Source organism: Megalopta genalis, chromosome 10 (genome assembly GCF_051020955.1).
Source record: "Megalopta genalis isolate 19385.01 chromosome 10, iyMegGena1_principal, whole genome shotgun sequence".
Lineage (NCBI taxonomy): Eukaryota > Metazoa > Arthropoda > Insecta > Hymenoptera > Halictidae > Megalopta > Megalopta genalis.
Genome location: NC_135022.1, coordinates 11,850,704 through 11,876,011, shown reverse-complemented (window position 1 = coordinate 11,876,011; position 25,308 = coordinate 11,850,704). Strand labels below are relative to the sequence as shown.

Here is a 25,308-nt window from a genome sequence, read left to right as displayed (position 1 = left end):
CTTTGCATATTTGTGCTAATAATCCCGTAAGGAGCTAAAGGCTAAATGAAAAGAAAGAAGAGAAAACCTACTCGGATGTTAAATAACGCGAGCTTTTTTATTGTTCTTCTGTTCCGACTTTCTGCTATCTCGAACGAATCGTAATCGACATTATTGAAATAGAAACAATATGCTGGATCGCTAGAATATTTCCTGCAGATCTTCGATTTCTACGACTATCCGTTCTTTTATCGCCTTTTTGGAAGGCTATCCCGAGCGCAGCGTGCAGATTGACTTTCCAGTTTCGAGCTATGTGTGTTAAATTCCGCGATCCGTGGAAAGTACACGGCAAGTGTAAGAGATGAGTCGAAACTGATACGATTCCAGAAACCGCTCAACAACGCGCGCAGTAAAAGACAAAACGAACCCGAGTGAAAGTGTACGGAGAAATGGGCCAATCATCTGTCAGGTCGACGCTCCTAACTAAGTCGAACCAATCAATCAATCTTTCGGCGTCTCCCGTCTTTTTGCCTCCGGGATTCCTGCGGAACGGCGAAACTTCACAGTATCATCGACGGCATTCGTGAAAGTCGAACGTTCGTTGCTGCTTCACAAAACTATATTTCCGGACGACGCACAGTGCGCAATGTTCAAAGAAGTCACTGCTTCATGTCTATTCAAAACTATACAGAATCGACTGGTTCGTCTGATCTTATAAGAGAATTGTAAGATTGCGTTTATTTAGAGTTTGTATCATTTTTATCGTACGAGTAGGATTAGAATCATAGTGGAGTAGATCACATTTTTCTCATTGTGCGAAACAGGGAGTGCTATTGTTTTCTAACGTGTCCACTGTTAGACAATTTAGAATTAAGTGAATTTATAATTAACTTTATAATTTATTTTCATTGTGCTTGTAACGCTTTGGCACAGGCATAGATTACATTCTAAGACATAAATTAGAATCTTCGAAAATGACGCTGTAATTCTAACCCATTCATATTATACGGTGGCCCACAAATGTGTTCGTGCACATTTTAAAACACGAAAACTTTACGAAACGTAGGATAAATGATTTGAATTTTTTACTTTTGCTGTCATTTCAAGTAATAGCAAAATTAATAGAATGTATTTCAGTCGTTGTCTAGTAGACTAGTTTCTCTATCATTTGAAACAAAATTCGAGTTATAGTAATTTCTCTCAAAAATGCTCGAAGGTCGGAATTGAAACCGGCAGATCTGAGAATATTAAGTCGCGATTCTTCGAGCTAAGCGGCTCGTTTTTATAGAAATTTGGGGCAGTCGACAAAGAGAGATTGCGGCAAGCATGCCGGTGACATTAATTTGAATATGTACATAGTAATGCTAAAATAAAACGATGACTTAACTTTTTTATTTCTAATTCTTTTGCCACGATTCGAAGGCAATTCGGAGGCCACGTGAAACGATTCGAAGGCAATTCGGGGGCCATGTGATACGATTCGAAGGCAATCCGGGGGCCATATGACACGATTCGAAGGCAATTCGGAGGCCACTTGACACTATTCAAAGGCAATTCGGAAGCCACGTGATGAATTTTCAGGCACTAAGGCAAAATTAATGGAATAATCTTTTTCAAGACAAAGATTACTCAGTATTCGATTAACAATAAATTGTGCTAATGAAAATCTGCATAAAAGTTTTTATTCGATGAAAAGTAAAGGTGATTTTTTTTATGAAATCATATAATATTTTTTATGCAAATCGATGCATTTTTGTTTATTTTCTTTGACAAATTATTAAGGCATTTTGGTCGAAAATTAATTAGCTTAGAAGTTATGATTATGGTCCCGAACGCTCGTATAGCGCCCCACTGTGCGACGCAATGAAGCGTCGTCATTTTTCTCGCGATCCCTTCGAACATGCACGGCGAGCATGGTCGTTATGCACCTTTCGCTGTTTCTTCGATCATTTATGCGATCTATAACTTGCAAATATTACAGAATTCTTCGATCGAACTTCAGACTTCAGAACTGTTTTCGATATTTCAATATACTTTTGCACGAATTCAGAACTTTTTCGAAGACTCTAGGAATTTTTCCCAAGTCCAAAAAGTGTAGCCAATGTTGTACTATATTTTTCTACTGCTCTGAAATTTGTTCGAAAGCTCTAGAAGCTTTTGTGGCACTCAGAACTGCGTCAATAGTTCTATCGTATTTTTGCGTATCTCCAAAAATTTTGCTGGAGGTTCTAGAATTTTTGGTAGGCTCTAAAATCTTTCTGAATAGCACTAGGACTTTTTCTGTGGCTTTAGTATCTTTTTCTGAGCATCTGGTATTTTTTTTAACAACTCTACAAATGTTTGTAAAGCTGTAGAATATTTTTTCTAGGACTCTGGAATTTTTTTAACAGCTCCATGATTTTCATTAGTTGCCTAGGATTTTTTTTTGCACGCTCTATGATAATTTTCTGAGGATCCAGAATTTTTCTTGTATGCTCTAAAATTTTCTCGGATAATCTAGAATATTTGAATAGGCACAATATTCTAGAATTATTCTTGTACGGTCTAAAATTTTCTCGGATAATCTAGAATATTCTAAAAATTTCCCTAACAGTGTAGAATATTTTTGTGGTCTCTAGAATGTTTTCGCAACCTTTGAGAAGCGTTCTCAAGATTCTAGAACATTTTTATAAGCACCAAGACATGTCCGCGCTGTCTAGAACATTTCTCAAGACTCTAAAATATATCAATCGGCTCTAAAACATTTTTTCCGACGCTGAAAAATTGTTTCCCGAGGACGAGTGCTCGGTTTACGATCCCGAACATTTGTCCGTCAATCCAAGATCTCTTCCTTTGCTCTACCATTGTTTCGTCTGCTCTAAATTCCTTCTCCGACCCGCCAATGGCACAAAGCCGCCGTTAATGGGCGCCGATTAAAGTAAAAGTGCGTGTCCGCAGGGCCAATTAATCCGACGGATAATCCGTTGCGGGGAACAAGAGAAAGCATTTCGCAGGAAACGCGCGCAGCCCGACACGGATCGCATGCTGCAAAGGGAACGCATGCTCGAATACATAAATGCAAATAACACGTGATGCCGGGTCCGCCGCGGAGCGTGCAAGTATCACGGGGTTACCTGTTGCGCGTCATTCATTTTGGTACTGATCCCAGTCCACGTTTGTTTGAAAATCAATCCCCGACGTCGGCCGGCCACCAGCTGATGAAACTGACCAATATTTGTAACCGGGGGCCGCGGCCGGCCCGAAACCGGGTCGGGGATCTCCCCTGCACCGTCGAACAAAAAGTCATCGGCCCCGACCACCCCGCTCGGCGGACAAAGAGTTATTAGCTACATGGAAATTCGATGACGAACGGGATCACGAGTGGCGCTCGCAATTATTGGCCGTTCGACACCTCGTTTCTTTGTCCGCAAATTTTTATCCGCTGTCATTTCCGTCTCCCGACCGTCCGCTACGTGAAAATCATCGGTCCCCCATCGACGCTCCCACACCTTTGCACCGTCACCCGCGAGCTAGTATTTTTATTGACCGGTTTTTCGGCAGTTCGATCGTCGGAACACTGACCGGGTGCTTGGTTTTCGGTAGCTATTATTTGGGGTAGCGCGTCAATTACTGTGCCCATTGAAGTGACGGAGTTTTCGACAAGTTAAACAGATCTTTTTACACATATCACAGTTTTTAAAACGGATTCAATTATATGATGATATTTTTTTTATATATGTACGAATTGTTTTCGTAATTGGAATGTATGGAGAACACGAAGTATTTAACACGTTCCGTGCCGAGCTTTTTTTACTCGAATCTTCACACTTTGATATTTTACTAAAACTTGATGTATTACGTGCAATTATTAATTCTCGTACACATAACAACGTAACAAAAACTTATCAACGCCCATTCTTGCGGTGGAAATTGATTCTTCGGTTCTAAATTTCTCGTAAACAATTTGTTCAGTTCACTAAGTAAACATGCAAGCGTGTACCATCGATGGTACACGTGGCACGGAACGTGTTAACAAAATGGAGAAAACGATTTTGAAAATGGAGTGGTTTTCGAGCGAGTTATTGTGCCTCCGAAAAGACGAAAAGTTATTTTCTGAAATTTCTGTTTGGCTCATCTTTGCCGCAATCAACGAAGATAATTTTTATTTTGCATACAATTTCGCAGTCTGTTTATAACACCAATGAACTGTAAATTTCAACTTGAATTCGCTAGGTAGGCCCATCAAGCGTTGAAAAGAAAATTGATGCTGTTAATGTATAGATGTGTCGTATGGATTTTCGATTGAGACAGTAGCTGTACAAATTGTATGAAACAGTGCACACATTAATATCGAACCATATCGGCTTAGCTCGTTGTAGAACAAGCAGAGAATATAGTGGAACATGGTAGCAGCGACGGAGACGGATAAGTAGACATTCTTGTCCAGCAGATCGTCTAAATCTTCGGTATCGTTTGAGCAAATATGGTTCTACACTTCTCAACATCACTTTCGTTTTGTCCAGGAATATGTTCCTTTTAACCCTATGCACTCGAAGCCAAATTAACGCAAAATTTAATACAATTTTTCTGACCCATGGTATTTCCATTTTATATAACTTATTGCATTTTGAACATATGAAATTGAATTTTGTGACTCGTGCAACAGTTACGCTTTCGACAGTTCTTTAAATATAAACAAATTCGATTAATAAAATTATTGTGAAACGTGACGGAAGAGTTTTTATTGGTGCCTCGGAGTCGCCAGTCGAGTGCAAAGGGTTAAGATGATACGCAACATACAAGATTTTTCTCAAGATTATTCCAACAGATCATTCGAAATTAACAATGTGGCAGACAAAAATGAATTGAGCAATCGCATACAAGATTACTCAGCAGATTCCAAATTTTTCCAGCAAATAATACATTTTTATTTAACCTCTGTTTCGTACAATTAACGCAGAACATTTATATTTTTCATAAAGATCTGCAGTCTAATCATCTACGTCAATATGTTCTAGGAACATGAAATCTAAATGCAGCTATTAGTTTATTAGTAAGACACTCCAAAAATTCTTTCTACATCCATTAATACCAAATTTAAGGAGCACTAAAAACAGCTGATTTATATTAGTTTATAAAAGTGACAATAAGACGTTTATCCTGATTTTTACCGAGTGCTATTGTAATATTTGCCCCAAGTAATACATATACTGAATAAATAATTCATAAATGTATTTTCACAATCTGAATAATCGTAAACCAAAAAATTAATGACCAGTCATTTTTACGGGTTCCGTAAACCTAGTGCTAAAATGAAATCACTTTCACAAAAGTGCATCGAACGACTCGAATGTTTCCAAGTATACTAGATGATCCGGTTTACTGCGTACAGAAATGATTGATAACTGTCAAAAGAAAGACAAAATCGAGCAGTTTCGTCGGTGCTTTGCCCTCGAACAATATTTAAAGCTGGGTTTATGGAGTACTAAAATCAGGTGCCTTATTTCTCTCTATAAAAGTAACAACAATAATTCCTCGTTAATCTCTCATTTGAATTCCTTCTATTTATTCCTGCTGCTACTTTCTATTTTATTGAATAAATCCTCCTTGAATAAATTCCTCATTATCTCTGCAGCCTTAATAATCGTAAATTAAAACTGATATTAAAAATCTGCTATATCTACGCGTCGAGCCTACACACTCGGAAACATACTGATCGCGGAGTGTGGCCTGCTGGCCACGGCACTTGGCAGTCGTGGTGCGCGTCCGCGTCGGGTAAAATCGTCACGTTGTATCGCAGTAGGAAATTACTCTGAAAATAAATTGCCCGTGATCATTCCCGCGGGGACGTGTTTCCAATCGCATCGCCGCGTATATTTAGTGCGAGTGCCGCGTCTAATTCGGCCTCGGTTCACCGAAGAATGACTAATTCGATGGCCGAGAGCCGCGCGCGTGTCACCGATCGCCGCGAGGCGTCGCGACGCGGATTTCGAAGCGTGGATCGCGCCGGCAAACCGGAATTTGACCCCTTGAACTGGATAGTGGTCACGAGCAGAAAGAGCACGCCGAGTATCGGAAGCTTTGGCAGTGGCTCACGGTCAAGCAGATCGGGGGAAAAAAGTTCTCTGCTAGCCGGGGTGGCCTGCTGCCAGAATTACTTTCGCGGCGTTCGATTAATTCCGACTTACCCCCTTCGCCGACGCGTCTTCGTCCACCCCCGAAGCAACCCTGAGCCCCAACCCCTTCTATAGAACCCTCGAACCTCGAACTCGTTCGCCGTGCCACCTGAGAATTCTTCCAGCGTACCGTAAACATTCGGTAAGACGAATTTCCCTCCCGCCCACGATTTTATACCTGTTCGCCTAATTTATTCACTTGCCCCGACGTGGGGCTCTCTCTCTCTCTCTCACACTGATTAGGTTCGCGCTTGTTCCTCATGGTACCTGAAAATACCGTCAACAGGTCATATACATTCACTCTTAGGCGATTTTCCTTCATCCTCATACATTTTGTTACTGTAACGCTTCATTTTTTTATGTTTTGGTTTTATTTTTTAGTACCAAATACGAATTTGTTGACAGTTGAAGATTGTTCGCACAGTCTAATATATTTTCTGACGGTGTAGGATTTGTTTTAGTATATTTAGTATATTTACTATATCTCTGCTTGGTTTAAAATGTTCTTTTTGGGACTATAGAATTTTTGCTAGACCTTAGAAGCATCACAGGTACTAATAGAATTTTTAGTCGACTGTAAGACCTTCTATTGAGACTCTGATATTTTTTTAAGAACACTAAGAATAATTTCCTGAGGACCTAGAAGTTTTCGGGGAGCCCCGAGATTTTTCCTGGTTATGTAGACATTTTTTTTAGACTTTACAATATTTACTTAGATTCTGCAATATTTTTCTAAAAATCTAGAATGTTTTCGGAAGCTCTAACATTTTGTCTGTCAACGTAGTATTTTTCTGCAATCTGTAGACTGCGTACGTGACCTTTAAATCGTGTTATGTGGCTTCTGAATTGCCTTAGAATCGTGTCATGTAACCTCCTAATTGCCTTCGAATCGTGTCATGTAGCCTCCAGATTGCCTTCGAATCATGTCATGTGACCTCCGAATTGCCTTCGAATCGTGTCATGTAGCCTCCGAATTGTCTTCGAATGGTATCGTATGACCTCCGAATTGCCTTCGAATCGTTGCATGTGGCCTCCGACTTGCCTTCTAATCGTTGCATGTGGCCTCCGAATTGCCTTTGAATCGTAGCATGTGACCTGCGAATTTCCTTCGAATCGTATCATATGGCCTCCGACTTGCCTTCGAATCGTATCATATGGCCTCCGAATTGCCTTCGAATCATAGCATGTGGCCTCCAAATTGCCTTTGAATCGTAGCATGTGGCCTGCGAATTACCTTCGAATCGTTTCATGTGACCTCCGAATTGCCTTCGAATCGTGGCAAAAAATTAGAATCAGCAATAAATCGCGACTCAGTATTCTCAGATCTGCCGGTTTCAATTCCGACCTCCGAACAATTCCGGGAGAAATAAGAACTGTATATTCTCCATAAAAGTATTGCAAGCGTCCAAGTTTTCCCGCCGACGATCTGAAGCTTCTTATTCCGCGATTCATTGCTCGCTCGTCGCTAAACAATCGGGACGACCGAATCGCCGCCGCGTCACCGCTGAAAAAGACGCACGGCCTGCGAGCCAGCTGTTTCGCGCTGGACCGATTATAATTGGAAAAGTCCCGCTGGATATTGCCATTAATAATCTGGCAAGATCCGGACGCCGGTCTCTCTAAAACGCGGACATTATGCCGGTCGGATTGAATCGCGGAAAAAGTCGGGGTTGTTCTCGTTGAATGAATTATAAGAGCTGGAGGGGTGGCCGTCGGTAGCATTGGTAAAAAAGAAAGGAGGAGGTTCCCGCTCGGCCGGAAAAAAAGCGTTTCGCGCGAAATTCCGTGAAATATGGGCGTCGTTTCGAGGCGAACGGTGTTCTTTCCCGGAGAGATGATCGCGCTCGCGATCATAAATCACGGAATAGTTTAATTAGCAGGGCTCTCGGCCCTTCGCGTTGGGTGTCGCGTGATACGGGTCACGAGGGAAGAAGGGACACGCGTGCGAGAAACTCTGGGGGTGGTTCGAGGCTTGTTGGGCAGCAGGGATGACGGAGGTGCTTCTGGTGGTTGCGAGAGAGGAGAGAGAGGAGTGGAAGAGAGAGGGGGGAGAGGGGGTGGCGTGAGGGAGAGAGCGGGAGGAAACGGAAGGAAGAATCGCTTAATTCGCGGCGGAGAGCGCGGCCGGCCGGCTCGGATATGTAAATTTAATAACGCCAATTTGGTGTGGGTGCACCGTCGTGCAGGACAGTTTACATGTGCTGGCTGTGCATTATGCATGCGTATTGTGTGCACCTGTTGCCCCAAATCAAGGTTCGCCTCTTGCGGAAACCTAATGCCGCATAATTGTGCTTTGAACGCAAACAACGCCGCGGCGACAACGGGAAAAAATAAAAATATACCCGGCGAACGACAGAGGAGAGGGGCAAGAGAGAGAGAGAGAGAGCGGGAGACAGAGCGAGAGAAAGAGAGAAAGAGTGAGAAAATAAAAGGACAACGCCGCGAACCAACGCCGCGTTATCTTGCTCATGCGATATTAATGAGACTCATTTTCATAAATGCCGCCCCCGACCGGCATTAAAATTTATATTACCCTTAGAGTTACTGGCCGCCACGGGCTCCCGCTCCACGGGAAATATGCCGCATGGGGTGAAAGTAAGACAGTGGAGCCCTTTGATGTTTCCGTCACTGTCCTTCGATTTTATTGGCTGGTCTTTGGCAGTTTTGTTGTTGGAAGATCGACTGGATGTTTGGTTTTAGGTGGGCTATTAGTTGGAAACGTTTTTGATACAGTATTTATAGCTTAGTTACCGTGAGTAGTATTGATAGCTTAATTGTAGTATAATTTTAAATTCCTTGTGTAAATTGTTGTGTTTTATTTGAGAGTTTAATCTATTGTATTTCATTCTATTCTATTTTATTTTATTTTCTTGCTTTATTTTTCATTTTATCTATTTTACTTTATTTTCTCTCGTTTTATTTTCTTTCTTTACCTATTTTATTTTATTGCATGGTGTGCGATGTATAAGGGGATGGGACACCTGCAATCCGTAAGGGACTCAATTGAAGTTCATTAGACAGTTTACGACAATTTTGGTACGGAGGTACAATTGCTTCGACATTTTTTGAACAGTATGATCCAAGTTGATTTGGTCAAGAATTATTAAGTAATTCTCAAGTTGTTGCTATTCGCACAATAAAATCTTGTCTAGTGGTTATTCAATGGAATTCAATGGACAATGCTGACCAACTGTTTCAATAATCATATAAGCTAATTTATTCCAATACATCCTAAGTCGATTTTACCAAGAATTATTATGTTTGGTCACTCTGTCTTCGATCTTCTCAGTCACAATTTATTCTCTTCGTTCCTTAAAATCTCTTTCGATATTAATTGTACGACGTTTTCAACGCGGCTTTAAATGATTGTTCCACCACCCATCCGACAATTTATTGCAGTCCACTTTAAGTTGCTCCTTCCAAAGTATACTAACTTCCTAACTAACTATATAATACTAACTTTTAATTTGCTCTCTGCACCAATTTCTGCAATTTATTCATTATGCCTGCTAAAATGTCTATCCTTTTCGTGCTGCATTTCTTCTCAATTAACACCGAGCTCCACCGGAATCCACATCGTTCCAATCTAATCAGTTAATTGAACAGCACAATGCATTTTTAATGTCATCAAATTTCCCCAATATTGCTTTAACACTCCGACAGCCACGTCACCCATACCTGGGTGACGGAATTATTTCCTCAGATTTGGAAATTAATTTTCACGCCAATCTATTAATAGATTAATTTTTATTCTTATTAATTGTTTATTACTACCTATCAATGATTAATAGATAATTATACCTCTGTAATTTTATTAGGATCTACAAAACGTAGGAACATTGAACAATTAATTGATGAAATATACAACCAAACTTTTCAAATTATTGAATTATTTTCGAATTATTTCCTCAGCCTCGGAAATTCATTTTCACGCTAATTTATTATACGCTTATTAATTTGATTTAGGATCCACAACGCAAGAATGCCGAAAAATGATGAAATACAACCAAGTTTTTCCGTTTTAATTTGATTAAGTGAAATACGCTGATTCGATGAAATTATTGAGTTCGTTGGCGTGGCAGTCGAAGCCTCGAAACGTTCCCCTTCGCAGTCTCGAAAGATTTCTTTCAAAAATTTCTCGAAACGAACTCGAGCTTCAAACACTGTGGACACACCGGACGATCTTTAAAGAGCCCGAGAGAATTAGTCGCATCTAAAAATAGTGATTTGATCTGTAGTTATAGTGGTTCGACCGGAGCGCTTTCCAAAGAGCGTGTGTTTATCTGTGTCTATATAACGCTCGGACATATATTACAGCGTCGATGGCCGTCATTTTGCATGCGTCTATTACCGGTTAGACGGATCCCGGTTTTCTCTCCCTCGGAACGAACGGTACCCTCGCTCTGCTATCTAATTTCGCGATCGAAAACGATTTGCAAGAGGATGGCACACTGGTTTTCATCGATCGTCGACGAAGCCCGGAGTCGCGGGCCCGTTCGTCTGTTAGTTAGTGCCGATGCACCGTATAGCCCAGCTGTTTGTCACGGTGCAATGAGTTTCGCGGCCTGCATGCGTGCAAGGAGATCCGGCGTTCTGATGCAGCCTCGCCCAGATCCCGCGGAATTCGCTCTGTTCGATCGGTAACACACTTTTCAGAGACCGGCATACAGGCAAACCGAAGACCCGTTCATTATTTCGTTAACCATCCGGTATCCCGGAACGATCATAAATCAAAGCTTTCTGTGTCCACACCGATGTTAAACATTAGCGCGAACCTAAACGCTCGCTCCAGTGCAAGTCGATTTTTTCCCCCAATGATTAGCAATTTCATTTTATTCGGTATTAAACGGTGGATCAACGGGATTCTCGACGATCGTGCTGCGTTTAAAGCAAATGAGAAATTTGTTAATTATCGTGAAACTATAAACATTAATTCGATCAATTAATTACATTACATAGGGTTAATTCGATTACATATCAATTATACATTAACTTTTATTCTTCTGACTCATAGCACTGCGTTTGGTACACCGTTACGCTTTTCTCGATTAGTTAACCAGTTAGCTGTTCTTGACGAGTACGCTCGTCATAACGCATAATATTGCCATTTCTTCACGACGAATATAGTCGTCACAACAGAAAATATTGCCATTTCTTCATGACGAATATACTCGTTGTAATACAAAATATTGCCGTTCCTTCATGACGAGTATACTCGTCAAGGACAACTATATAGTTTTCCTTTTTTAAATTGTTAATTACGTTGATCTCCGTTGCATGTAGTTCATTTCCGTGTGGCATTTTGTATAATCAAAACCTATTTCGCGCACAATATCTCTTTAAATACTGCACGTCCAGTAACAACAATTGGAAAATTCAAAAACCCCTTCTCGCAGTGTTTAGTTTGCCGATTTATTCTGTCTTTAATTTATTAATTTATTAATTTATTTTTGTCTTATAATTTTGTCGCGGATCGAGTAACATGTTCAAATCTTTTACCTCAGCTTTCGAGTCCGCCGACTTACGTATTTCATACAACTGAGCGACATTCATTGTTAGAGTGTGAACAATAACGCTACCAGTGAAGGAAAAATAAATTTCTAAGTTACACGGAATATTTCGCGATGTTCGCGAGTGTCTTACAGTTTTGTTGCGCGGCGTGTACAATATAATTACAGCAATTTCCGCTCTTCTCAAAGCTGACTCGTTAATATTCAACGATTCTAGACTCGTCGGCGAATCGTCCAAAAATCACGAATGCAGCTTGCGACGCGTTCGGACCGTAGACAAATAAATGAATATCAATCATTGCGATGGTAATAAACTCTCATAAATGTCCTTTACGGTGCCCGGCGTTCTACAATTTATCTGATAGTCGATTCTAGACGCTTTATGCCTGAAAATGTTACGTTCGAATCGCGGATCCATTTTTGCCGTCGCGATCCGTCCAAATGAAATATCGTTAATCGATCGAGGGCGCGTGAATCGGCACGCAACGACGACGGCAAGGATACATTTTAATAGGCGCGACGCGTAGCGATATCAATTATCAAGAGGATCGCGCGACGGCTCGCGCAACCCTGATTTATCGTAATAACAGCCTTACCCGTGGCTAGGTATTTATACGGTCGAATGAAAATTTCCCGGCGTATTATTCGTCCGGCGAGCCGCCGCATTCGCATAATGTTATAACGCGTCAGCTTGCAACAGATCAGCCTGTCGGATTTTTCATCTCGAGCGGAGAAAGAGAAAGAGAGAAATAGAGAGGGAGAGAGAGAGAGAGGGAGACAGAGAAAGAGAGAGGGAGAGAGAGAGACAGAGAAAAAGGGGAGGAACGGGAGATCGTTGTGGGACGATGTTCGTCGTACTTTTCGCGACTAAGTTGCATCCTCGTCCCCTGAAAATAAACGCGCATTACCGGACGGTGTAATTATCAAGGCCGATACGATCCACCGGATCCGGCGCGCAACGCGGCTGGATTATAGGCATTTAAGAGGGACGGCTCTCTTCGGCGCAGTGTGCTGCCGCCGCTGCCGTGCGCATTCGTGATCGGCGAACATTAAGGATGCAGGCGCGAGAGACTCCGGCGTTTCTGCGTTCTAGCCAGGAGGCTGGCCGTGCAGGCGTGGTCCAGTGGCACGTTTCCAACGGATTTCGAAGGAAGCTCGCACACACGGCTCTCTCGATCGCTTTCTCGATCGTCCTCTTCCTCCGCTCGTTACCAACTCTCTCTTCAATCTATACAAGTCGCGAGGACCTGTCGATCCTCCGATGATCCTGATGTCGAGATAGATTCGCGAGCGCGTCCACGTTTCGGGGACACTTGCTTTGGATTTTCAATTTTTAGATTTTAGATCCGAATCGAACTCGATCTGTTCCTTCGAATCGATGTTAGAGATGGTTTATGGCTTCTGGATACAAATGCCAAATTACAACGGGCTGGGATTACGCCAGTGTGGGCAGCGAGTAGTTTTGTAGATGGCTGATTATGCGATTTATTCTACTGGACTTCGAGCATCGGTCTGATCGTGTCAATGTTTCTATTTGACGTCGAGGACAAGTCTGGCGATGTCATTTCTCGTAATTAACTGTGAGGACGAGTCTGATCGCGTTACTTTTTCTACTTTACTCCGAGAAGAGGTCTGATCATGCCACTTTTTCTACTTAAGTCTGAGGAGAGGTCCGAACTTGCCACTTTTTCTACTTGCATCTGAGGAGAAGTCTGATCATATAATTTGATCTACTTAACTCGACGGGCAAGTCTGATCATATCATTTGATCTACTTAACTCTGAAGTCATGTCTGATCATGTCATTTGATCTACTTAACTCTGAAGTCATGTCTGATCATGTCATTTGATCTACTTAACTCTGAAGTCATGACTGATCATGTCATTTTTTTGTACTTAATCTTTGGGACAAGTCCGATCATGCAACTTTTTTATACTTAATCTTTCGAACAAGTCTGATCATGTCACTTGATCTACATAACTTCGAGGACAAGTTTGATCATGTCAGTTTTTTGTACTTAAGTCTGACGAAAAGTCTGATCGTATAATTTGATCAGCTTAACTCTGAGGTTATGTCTAATCATGTCACTATTTTGTACTCAATCCGTAGAATATGCCCGGTCATATCACTTGATCTACTTAATCTTTGGAAGAAGTCTGATCATGTCACTTTTTTGTACTTAATCTTGGTACAAGTCCGATCATGTCACTTTTTTATACTTAAACTTTGGGACAAGTCCGATCATGTTGCTTTTTTGTACTTAATCTTCGGAACAAGTCCGATCATGTTACTCTTTTTGTACTTAATCTTTGAGACAAGATCACTTTTATGTATTTTACCTTCAGGACAAGTCTGATCATGTCACTTGATCTATTTAACTTTGAGGATAAATCTGATCATGTTACTTTTTCTACTTAAGTCTGAGGAGAGGTCCTGTCACGCCACTTTTTCTACTCACATCTGAGGATAAGACTGATCATATAAATTGATTAACTTAACTCCAAGGACAGGTCTGATCATATCATTTGATCTACTTAACTCTGAGGTCATGTCTGATCATGTCACTGTTTTGTACTTAATCCGTAGAACATGACCGGTCATATCACTTGATCTACTTAATCTTTGGTACAATTGTGATCATGTCACTTTTTTATACTTAACCTTTGGGATAAGTTCGGTCATGTTACTTTTTTGTACTTAATCGTTGGGGACAAGTCTGATCATGTCACTTGATCTATTTAACTTTGCGGAGAAGTCTGATCATGTAACTTTTTTGTATTTAATCTTTGGTACCAGTCCGATCATATCACTTCTTTATACTTAAACTTAGGGACAAGCCCGATCATGTTACTTTTTTGTACTTAATCGTTGGGGGCAAGTCTGATCATGTCACTTGATCTATTTAACTTTGCGGAGAAGTCTGATCATGTATCTTTTTTGTACTTAACCTTTGGAACAAGTCTGACCAGGTCACTCGATCTACTCAACTTCGAGGACAAGTCCGATCATGTCAGTTTTTTGTACTTAAGTCATTTGATCAACTTAACTCTGGGAACAATTCTGACCGTGAAACTTTTTCTATTAAATTAGCAGGACTCGGTATAAATAGCTTTAGATCGAGGAACCGTTCTGTAGCCTTGAGATTGCTTTCAGCAAGGCGGTGCATGAGCATCGAGTATTATACGCAAGCTTGTTGGTTTATAGATGGGTAGTTAGAAGGCTGCTGAAGATCGTTGATGCGTAAGAGAGGTCTTAGGGTCAACATAGCGTATGGCAGCAGGCTGTTCCAGTATTTGTGTACGAACGTCCATCATATATTTTTCTACGTTTTGCTCTATTTCTGTATTTGTTGTTCATGCTTATTTATTATCGTGTAGCTTTTAGCTTAATTTTAGCTCGTTGACTTTCTTGGGGATGTTACAATGTATTATATCTCTTCCGCCGACAGGCCGGTGGTTTAGGTTGTTTTTGCTTGTAACTACACGCTTGTTTCACATATTTCACTCGTGTACATTTTCTTCGATGCTTTAGACACCGTATGTACATTTATTTGTTTCCCTCATTTGCGAAAACCCAAACTGTTCGATCAGAGTGTGTTCATTAAGATCGAGTATCCTTTCGACACTTAAGTGGATCACATTCTATTTTCATTTTATGAAATATGAAGATTGATTCGAGTTAATTAATATTCAAGAGTGGATTCGTTCTTTCGTCACTTAAGCATTTCTGTGGAAAACACGTTGTATTTTCCTTTTATTAAAGAATTTTTAACCTCAAAATCTCTCTGTTAACCCTTTACACTCGGGTATCTCCGACACGGCGACACTAAATTATTATTTTAAAATACATCATTATTTAAAATACATAAATAAAAGCACAACGGTTTTAATTATTATTTCCTATAAAATTTCACAGCAGCATAACGGTATCTATTTCAATTCAACCGTGTATAGCAAAAATTGCTGCGAGCCGCTGGTAGGTATATGCATATTTGAAAAATCTTTCTAATGGCTAAGATTCCATCACGTTTTTGCGCTACTCCTAGATTAAAGCGCACGATATTTTCCCCGTAGAAACGAAAACCTTGGTTATTAAAACTCATACAGAACCCACAACCATCGCGAGCCCCGACGTCCATTGCTGAACCTATCAGCCTAACATCCAATCCACGCGATCATCAGCCATCATCCTACCTCCTCATCAACGAGCAACATTCAACAGTCTCTCTCCTACTTGCTAACTACGATCGCTGTAACCTTTTCATTAATAAACGACGTTCAAAATCTGCTACACGAATTATCAGCCAGAGGTGGGCATTATTCGGATAATTTCGAATAAACATTTATCTGAGATAATTATCTGAATGAATTCTCTTTCCAGTCGAATATTCTATTCGAATTATTCTCCATAAATTATTCTATCTATTTATTCGAATAATTCTGTATTGGAATAATTGGAAAAATTCTTCATTCGAAAAATTCGAAAAATTCTTTATTCGAATAATTCGAATTTAACACGAAAATATATTCGAATAATATATATTCGAAATAACACGAATAATAATAATTATTATTACTAGTTATTATTAGTATTAACTAATTAGTATTAACTAATAATAATTAGTTATAATAATAAATATTATTCGTGTTATTTCGAATACAGTTAATATTAATAATAATTAGTAGTAGAATATAGTTAATACTAATAATAATTAGTAATAATAATAAATATTATTCGTGTTATTTCGAATACAGTTAATACTAATAATAATTAGTAGTAGAATATAGTTAATACTAATAATAATTAGTAATAATAATAATTACTATTCGTGTAATTCGGAAAAGTAATATGGAAGAACTAAATCGATAAACCATGAAAAAACACTTTATATTCTATCCTGTACGAATATAATTCCCGCACGAATAAATTCTTATTCAAATAAAATCGTATTCGACTAAAATTTCTTTCGGATAAATTTTGTTCCAAATAAATTTTTATTCGACAGCGATCGAATAAAATGCTACACGAATTTAGTGTCTAGATGAATATTGACTCGCCAGCATCGAAAAAGAATCTTATTCGAACAAATTCGTATCTAGATGAATTTGTATTCGATCGAATACTCGTTTCGACGGTGCCGAATCAAATTGTATTCGTTAGTCTTTGCCATTATCTGCATAAAATGTAACCGAACTCTGCAATCGGCTGCACACCGAGATCACTGAAATGATGGTGAAACGTTGGATTCCCCTTGAAAAACCGATCTCAATTAGCACGAAGGGCGGTTACCGGTATTTCCACCTAAACGGGAATTACACAAACAACGTCTGTTCTCTGAGCGGTTCGAAAATAAACCCGTCGGTCGAACCTCGCGGCAAAAAAGCCGGGAACCTGCAGGATTCCATCGGCGATAACCGGAGGGATGGTGGGGGTAAGGTCTCCGGTCGCTCGGCTATGATTAATACCTCGCAATAAGAAGAGCGATCGTGCCCGCTACGCGGCGTCGCGCCTGTGCCCGGTCCCGGGCGCGTTTTCCCCCTGGAATATATCGGTTCGCAGGAGCAGAACGTGTCCGCGCCGAGACGTCGGGTTTCTGCATACCGCGGCGACGTGTAACCGGGACCGACGGCAGCGTGGCGTGGCTCGGCTCGACTCGGCTCGGCTTGGCCTGCCGTGCCGTGCCGTGCCGTGCCGTGCCGCGGCGTGGCGTGGCGTGGCATGGCGTTCCCTAGAACGAGAAAAGAAAAAGACCCCTTGTCGGATCTTGTAAACTTCCCTGGCTCGTTCGGATCGGACTTTCCTGAAATACTTCTCGTCATTTTTGCTGAACGCTTTCGCGTATCCTGCGGAGGATCGCGGAAAATTGACTACCGTCCTCTGTCCTTCACTTTTTTAGTAATCAAGGCGAAGTTAACTGCCCTCTTCTACTTCGTGTTTCTTACTCGTGGATAGTGTGATTCGATTTGGGAGGATTGTAAATAGTTCGATCTTAGAATTCGTTATTATTTTTTCTTTTTTTTTGAAAATTTTGCAGCGGGGACGATTTGGGAGGATTTCAAATGGTGCATCGATAGATGATGATTCAAGACAGGAATTTAATTTTAACGAGTTGACATTTTGGTTCGTTTCAGAGCGGTGTTGTGTCACTTGTATTGGAAATTCGGCTATTGAATGAAACACCGTGGGATACTTATTCAATGTAATCGCAACTATTTTTTTTAAATTCAATCGCATTGTAATTTTTGATTCAGATCGCCATTCAATTATGTTGTAATTTTTAATTCAGAACGCCATTCAATTATATATCAATTCGAAATTTAGATTACCACTCAATTAAATTACGAGGTAATCTAATTACATTGCATTATTATTTGCAAATTTATTATTATTGCAAATTATATTGCAATCCAGATCTTCGTTCAATTAAATTACAATTTAATTCAATAAAAGTAGAATTACAAAACACTAAGTAATTCAGTTGCACTAATAATAATAGCTAATATGAAGTATATTATTGTTGGATCATTTGTGTACAGTTACTCTCATAAATAACAAATTACAAATTAGATTAATATCTCATTTACAAATCATTATTGAATTTTTCATTGAATTGAAAAGTCATTTAATTGAAAAACACATAAAAATCTATCTCACTTCTTCGAAATTCTGGGCTGTAATTTGTAGAACTGTATTTCAATTGCATTGCATTTCAATTACGTTACATTTCACAATTATATTATATTGTAATTACATCGAATTTCAATTACATTATATTCCAACTACATTGCATTTCATAGGTTTCGAATTACATAATCGAATTACAATCTAATCGTAATACAATGCAATCAAATTACATAATTGAATTCCAACGTAATTGAATCGTAACGTAATCGAATTAGCACAGCTCTGCTACGAAGTAACATTTCCTTATAACACTCAACGAACATGTTGTCTTCCCGAGCCCGTCTTAGGCGGTCGAAACGGGGAAACGTCAATTTACATGGTCATTCCGTTAAGCGTTAAGAATACAAAGTAGCAGTGAGGAAGATCATTTTTCTATGCCAATCGTACGAATCCAAGAACTTGGAACAGGATGAACAATGGCAACATTCAGACGAGCTTCGACGGAATCTGAATGATCGTGAAATTTGACATTCGCGATTAAGCTTCGCGGAACGAACGCGTCGTGCGAAGCAGCGTGACGTTGGATAAAGAGAGAGAGAGAGAGAGAGAGAGAGAGAGAGAGAGAGAGAGAGAGAGAGAGGGACGGCGAAAAAGAGCGGCGAAGAGAAGAGAGGACGATGCTGTTGGCCGTCCCTCGGACGAAAGAAAGCCGAGGCAAGGCTGACCGGCAGTCCTAGGAGCTGGTACACGAAGCTGTTACGCACTGTACGTACACGCCGCTGGCCCCGGTTGGCAGTGTGAGCGCGCCGGTTGGCTATCTAGAATCTAGATGATGGCAGTGAGCTTGACCGAGTGGCGCTTCGCGAGGCCGGCCGACGCCCTTCCTCCTGCTTGCTTGCTTGCTTTTTGCGCAACCTACACTTAGAATCTCCTCTCCTCCTCTCCGCCTTTCTAACTGCCTCCGTCTCTCTCTCTCCCTCGCTCTCTCTCTCTCTTTTTCTCTCTTTATCTTCCTCTCCGATGCTCTCCGTTTCTCTCGCTCGGCGGAGAGCCGGTGCAACCGGCCAATCGCCGCGTCCCGCTTCCTTTCCCTCCGAACAACGTTCATCGCATCCACACCTGAGAGTACCATTATATTTGCCTGCGTAGCCGGGGCACCGGCCGGCCGCCCGTAATCTCGCCGCGGTATTAGTTTTCATATTGGTTCGTACTTACAATATTAACGTAATATCGCGCGGCGCTGGTCCCGGCATCGCGAGAGACCGAGCCTCCTCTCCTCTAGCCGCTTTCCATATTACTGTTTTATTAACGGTGAACCCCGGGATATTAGATCGCGAGAGGTTTAACCGTGAACCGACCCTCCTATCCGCGATTAATCGTCGACGGCTGTTGCTCCGATTGCTCTCCGATGCATCGCGCACCGATAATCCCGCTCGAGTCGGCCCGGCCGAGATGTCTTTCGTCCCGAGGACAGAGGAGGAAGCGAGGGAACGTTTCACGGCGCCACCGAAGTCAGCGTGTTACTTCAGGAATTTCGGGGTTGTCAGGGGTCAAAGGGTTCGGCTTGAAATATCCGAGGACGGGACAAGGTCCTAGGGACAGATCTCTGAAAAACTTTAACCCCTTTTTGGGCGCTGCGTGCATCTCTGACGGCTGTCGAACCTTGAAGCAAGACGTACACTCCCGTCCATAAGTCGACGGACACTTATTTCGAAGGAAATGGTTGCCCCAACGCGGATGCAATTTTCTGGATTAATTTTATCGCTTAGTTTTTATGTACACAGGGTGTCTCGCTTAACACATTGCCGTCCGGACGAATAAAAATAGTCGTTTTCTTGACTGCTCGCGAAATGCCGGATGACTAAAAACAGTCGTTTTTTTGTTGTTGCTCGTAAAGTGGAATTTCAAAGAGAATTGAATTTAAATGAAATATATATTTTGCACGAAGCAACGTATCTTACGCTTCGTGCAAAATACATTTTATTTCAATTCAATCGCACGAATAAATTAAATTATAATATTTAATTCAACTGTCTGTCGTTTTATAAGTTACATCCGTATTTGAAAAGCGGTAGAACAACCTTAAAAACATGTCGGCCGCACGCAAAAGTTTTCGCACGAACAGTGTTAAGTGTGATATCCTTGTCATCTTCTTCGATTTTGAGAAAGTAACAAATTTATTATATGCAATTCGAATGGTATCACGTCATTAGTATCCCACAGGGACTGTTTTTCCTTTAATGTTGTTTCCTTCCACTATTCTTCGGGTCATCGTACGAAACATACCTTGACGATAGATAATTCTGACATCGAAACACCGGATAATCGAGGTTCTACCGTGTATGCAACAAAATCCAGTAACAGAATGAATCGAGAAATCCGTGACGGTGCTCCAAGAATCATCTTCCACAGACTCAGTAAATCTTCGGTGACTCAGGGATGAAAGCTGACAAGTGAACTCGCATTCGACAAATGAGATTGTAAAATTTGACGAACATCAGGACGTTTCCCGTCGAAACGAGAAAGAAGAAAAAAAGAACGGATCCTGTTAACGGGCACATTGCTGCCAGCCGGAGAAGTCCAAGAGATCCAATACCAATTTCTCTGCCCATCCGACACCTCTCCTAGCATTCTGCAAGCCCGTGGAACGCATAAAGACGAGACTATCTCCAATAAGCCCACGTACGCCGTCTAATCGGCAGTCAGGTGATGGAAAAATTCCAGGGGCCGCAGTAACGTATAAATCGCCGGCGCGAATAAGACGATCGCGAGCAAAAACCCGGGTGCATTATCAATTAAAGCGAGGCCGGGTACCGTAACTAGTCCGGGTTTTATCAATCGGCGCTCCAGTTACCGGTATCATCGAACAACCGCGCCGCGCCGCGCCGCGCGACTCATTCAGCGCGCGGCCTTAGATTTTTCGCACGCTCGCCGCTGCTGAAAAGTCCCCGACTTTCTACCGCGGCAGTCTTTTTCGTAGAACCGGTCGCCGGTTCGAAGTGTCGAGGAAATGAAAGAACACACAGAGAGGCGATATTCCCGGCGGTGATTCTCGCTATCAGATCGAGCTGTGCAGAGCGCGGGGCAGGGACGGAGCAGAGCGGAGCAGAGCGGAGCAGAGCGGAGCGAGAGCGGCTCTAACCAGTAGCCGAAGCATTAACCTCGATCGCTGAAATCGCGCCAAAAATTCGCTCGCCGCAGGTGTTCCAGCTGGATACGCTCGGCGAGAGGAGGAGCCCGCGCTTGTTCCCCGGGTGAAGAACCCGACGGACACAACCGTCTCCTCGTCCTGCAGAGTCGTGCGGACCGCATCGCCGAGGGCGATACTCGCCGAGCCACACGGAAGCGGACCGCTAAAGGCCCGCTCCACGGCCCGAGCAGCCCGGCCCGAGCAGCCCGCGAGCAGCCCGGTTCTAGGATACGACTCTCGGTATTCAGATTTTCTCGGTTGCATCGCCGCTACGGCGAAACGACCGTCTACTATTTCTTCCTGCTGCCACGACGCACGGTACGGCCGTCAATGGACGACATTTTCAGAAGTCACTGCTTTATATCTGTTCGAAACTATATATGCATGATGTATTAAAATGTGTAAATAATCGTAATTGGCAAGAAAATGTTGAATCAATTGAACAGGATATTAATTTCAAGCGAGTTCGCTGAGCGAATATTAGGAGAGTCAAATAGGCGCGTTAGTTCACACAGCAGCTTGTTTGCATTGCCTTATCAACGAAAGGCCATTCTACGATGTAATCTATATAGGAAATGATTGCCAGAGGTTATATAATTTTAATTAACCTATAGCTATTTTGTAATGCTTACATGCAGTATAATAATTAACACGAAATGAAATAATTAAGTTTGATTTCTTTTCGTACGCTTTAAATAAGATTTTAAAAAGGTGGCTCAAAATATCCTGTGATTCTTATTCCGATATATTCGTCAGATAGTACATTTGGATACTATAAAAACATTTTTAGCGAAATGTTGCGGCTTCACAGTTATTTAACAAAATATGTAGACATAACTGGCCAACAACTTGCTACACGACATTCACTGATAGTTCCACATAAGATCTGAGGATATAACTGCAGATATCCTTAAATGAATACAAACTGATGCAATGACATTAATATTTATCAGTGGAACAAATTTCTTACGCTTGGTATATACTATAAATACCAATACTTATACACTATAAAGCCGTAGCAAGATCACATCAATAAATCTTATCTACACAAATCGTAGAGTACTTTATGATGATTGAAATGATGTTTATTACCTGACCTAACCCTTATCTAATGCTGACGTAACACTGACCTAACCCTGGTCTAACCGTGACATAAGCATGTCGTAACCCTGCCAACCTGATCTAACTCTGCTTTACACTTTAGATAAGGTTCTAAAAGAAAAAACGGCTCAAAATATCCTGGGATTCTTATTTATATAGTATTTTATAGGATAGTACATTTTGATACGATAAACATTTTTTTTACAGACAGTTGCGGTCTTCGAAGTCATTTAACAAAATACGTAGCCATAGTTGGTCAACAGCTTAACACACAGATATTCATTTATGGAGACATAAGATTCGATTATTCAATAACAAATAAACGAGAATTGTTTGTTTGGAATTATATAACTTCTTTATGCAGATCGATGAACCTTTGTATTTTCTTCGATAAATCATTAAGGCATTTTCGTTGAAAATTGACTGGCTCAGAAGTTATGAATTTTGTCCCGGATGTTCACATAAGCGCCGCACTGTGCGCGGCCGCGCCGAGCAACATCCGTTTCACTCGCCTGGCCACCGGATTTCAACGAGGACACCGCCTAGCTGATCTTACGCTCGCTTGCCTGCCTCCTTGACCACTTCATTGATCCTCCAGGACTCCTTCGACTATCGCACACCTACCTACGCTCTCTTAGAAGCGTTTATTTCGGGTAGGAACGTGGTGGGATCGTTTTTTGACCAATTAGCAAACCTCTTTGAAAAGTGTGGAAGTTACTGTAATTATTAGACTGCGGATTTTTATGCAGTTATCTATTTTCGTAATACAGTTTTTTAAACGTTCGATTCAGGGAAAATGTCCTTTCGTTTATTAGAAGGTTCATCGCAGCGAAGCCAGACCAAAAATGCCATTAGTTTTTCATAATGTAACCGCTAGGGTAATGGAGCCGGTTATAATCATCGAATTAAATGTTTTTATTAAAAAATAAACAAAATAAAGAAATAATGCAAATTTAGTTTACGTTAATAATTATAGTTAATACAAATTTAGGCTCCACTACCCTATCTCGTATTTCGAAAATTTAAACATGACATAAATGCATGAATATCCGTGGTCTAATAATTATACTGCATAAGTCAGTTGAAAATGTCTTTCTTATCTCAATGATTATAATAAATTGTAACTAACGTAACAGTATCCTAAAATTCTTCCAATGACCTAAGAATGTTATATTTGACCTATGCATTTTTGCCATAAATGCACTATAATCCGCGGTCTAACGATGAACGACAAGTATCATTTAACATTAATACGTTGGTGCAACAGCGAAGGTGTCCATAAAATGTAGAGACCGTATACGTACGGCTTCCGTACATATCGATAGACATGCGGAGGCGTATATATACGTTTTTCGTAGTCAAAGGGTCAACCAATTAAATGACCACGTCAGTCCACGAAACCGGGCATCGACGAAAATATCGTTCGCAAAACTGCAATTCTGCTTGTATTAGCCAATAAACTAAACCATCCAGTAGCTCGAAAACAATCGAAATCTTCCGGTTCGGCAAAGAAGTTCGATACTATAAAAAAGTTATTCAGCATGGATGCGCTCGCCCAGGGAAGTTTGCTGACCCAGTGCAGCGAAATCCGGCGATTTTCGTGCAGCAAGATCGTCGATCCGTCACGCAGCGCAGCGTCAGAGCGGCGGCACACGTGTATCGGCTCCACGGTGAAAATAGTGCAATAAGCGCGTAGTTATGCAGCGGGTACGGCGGCGTGCGGTTTCCTCTCCGCCGCTGGCAGCGGCGACGCTGCCACCATCGCTGCTACCCTCCTTTCCATCCACCCTACTCTCCCTCGATCCGAATTTTTTCTCGTTCCTCCGGACCGGTGTCGGTCGTTCTGCCACCCCTTTTGCCCTCAGCCACCCTCGGATAGCGAGAACGAGAGAGAAACTGAGATCAGGAGAGAGAAAACGAGAGAAAACGAGAAAGAGAGGGAGAGAGAGAGAGACCAGAACGCGTATACCCGGTCCGGGTATATGTACACGGCTACGGACGTTTAAACGGGGATAGCTACTAATTACAACGGTTACACCGGCAGTTGGCGAAGACGAAAAAAAAGAAACCGGGGAGAAGGAAAATAGAGAAAGAGGGATCGGCGATCCCGTGGTCCGCGCGCGCCGCGAGAAGCGAAGAGAAAAGGGGGACACGTGGAAAGGGAGCAGGAAAAATTCCGGAGAATGGGCGGGTACGACACGACCGAGTAATCAGTCGGTGGATTATAGCGCGATCTCTGTGTGGAAGGACGATCGCGAGCCGGTGTGCGTGCGCGCGCGTGTGTGTAACCGCTCGTGCGTGTTTATTCCTCTTCTTCCCCCACCCTCGATCCTACTACCGTATCCTTTCCTATCTTCTACTTCTTCTGCCTCTTTACCTCAGCTTCTTCTTCCTTTTTACCGGTCTTCTTTCTCGTTTTGCTTCTCGGCGCTCGTCTCGCTGTCCCGACTCTCCTCTCCCCCCCTCTCTCTCTCTCGCTCTCACTCTTTATCTCTCTCTCTTTCGCTCTGTTTCTCTCGTGTGCTCTCTTATTCCTCCACGCCGGTTCTGTCTCCTCGAACTGCTTTTTGCTCGTCAACGGCCGGGGACAGATCGGTTTCTTGCGGTGCGCCTCGGCCGATCGCGTGCGTAAGTATCGGCCTGCGCCCCGATGGTTAATGAACTTAACGTAATTCTGGCCTCGTATTTCACGCCCGGGTCGACGACGGGTGTCCTTGGCTTGCCTTCCTGCGAACCCCGCCGCCCCGTA

The 25,308-nt window shown here is 41.8% G+C and overlaps 1 protein-coding gene across 5 annotated transcripts in view; it reads right to left on the bottom strand.

Moving 5' to 3' along the window:
- Nucleotides 1-25,308, bottom strand: part of LOC143260122 (uncharacterized) — a 91,892-nt gene that overhangs the window by 34,888 nt on the left and 31,696 nt on the right. The window lies entirely within an intron of this gene.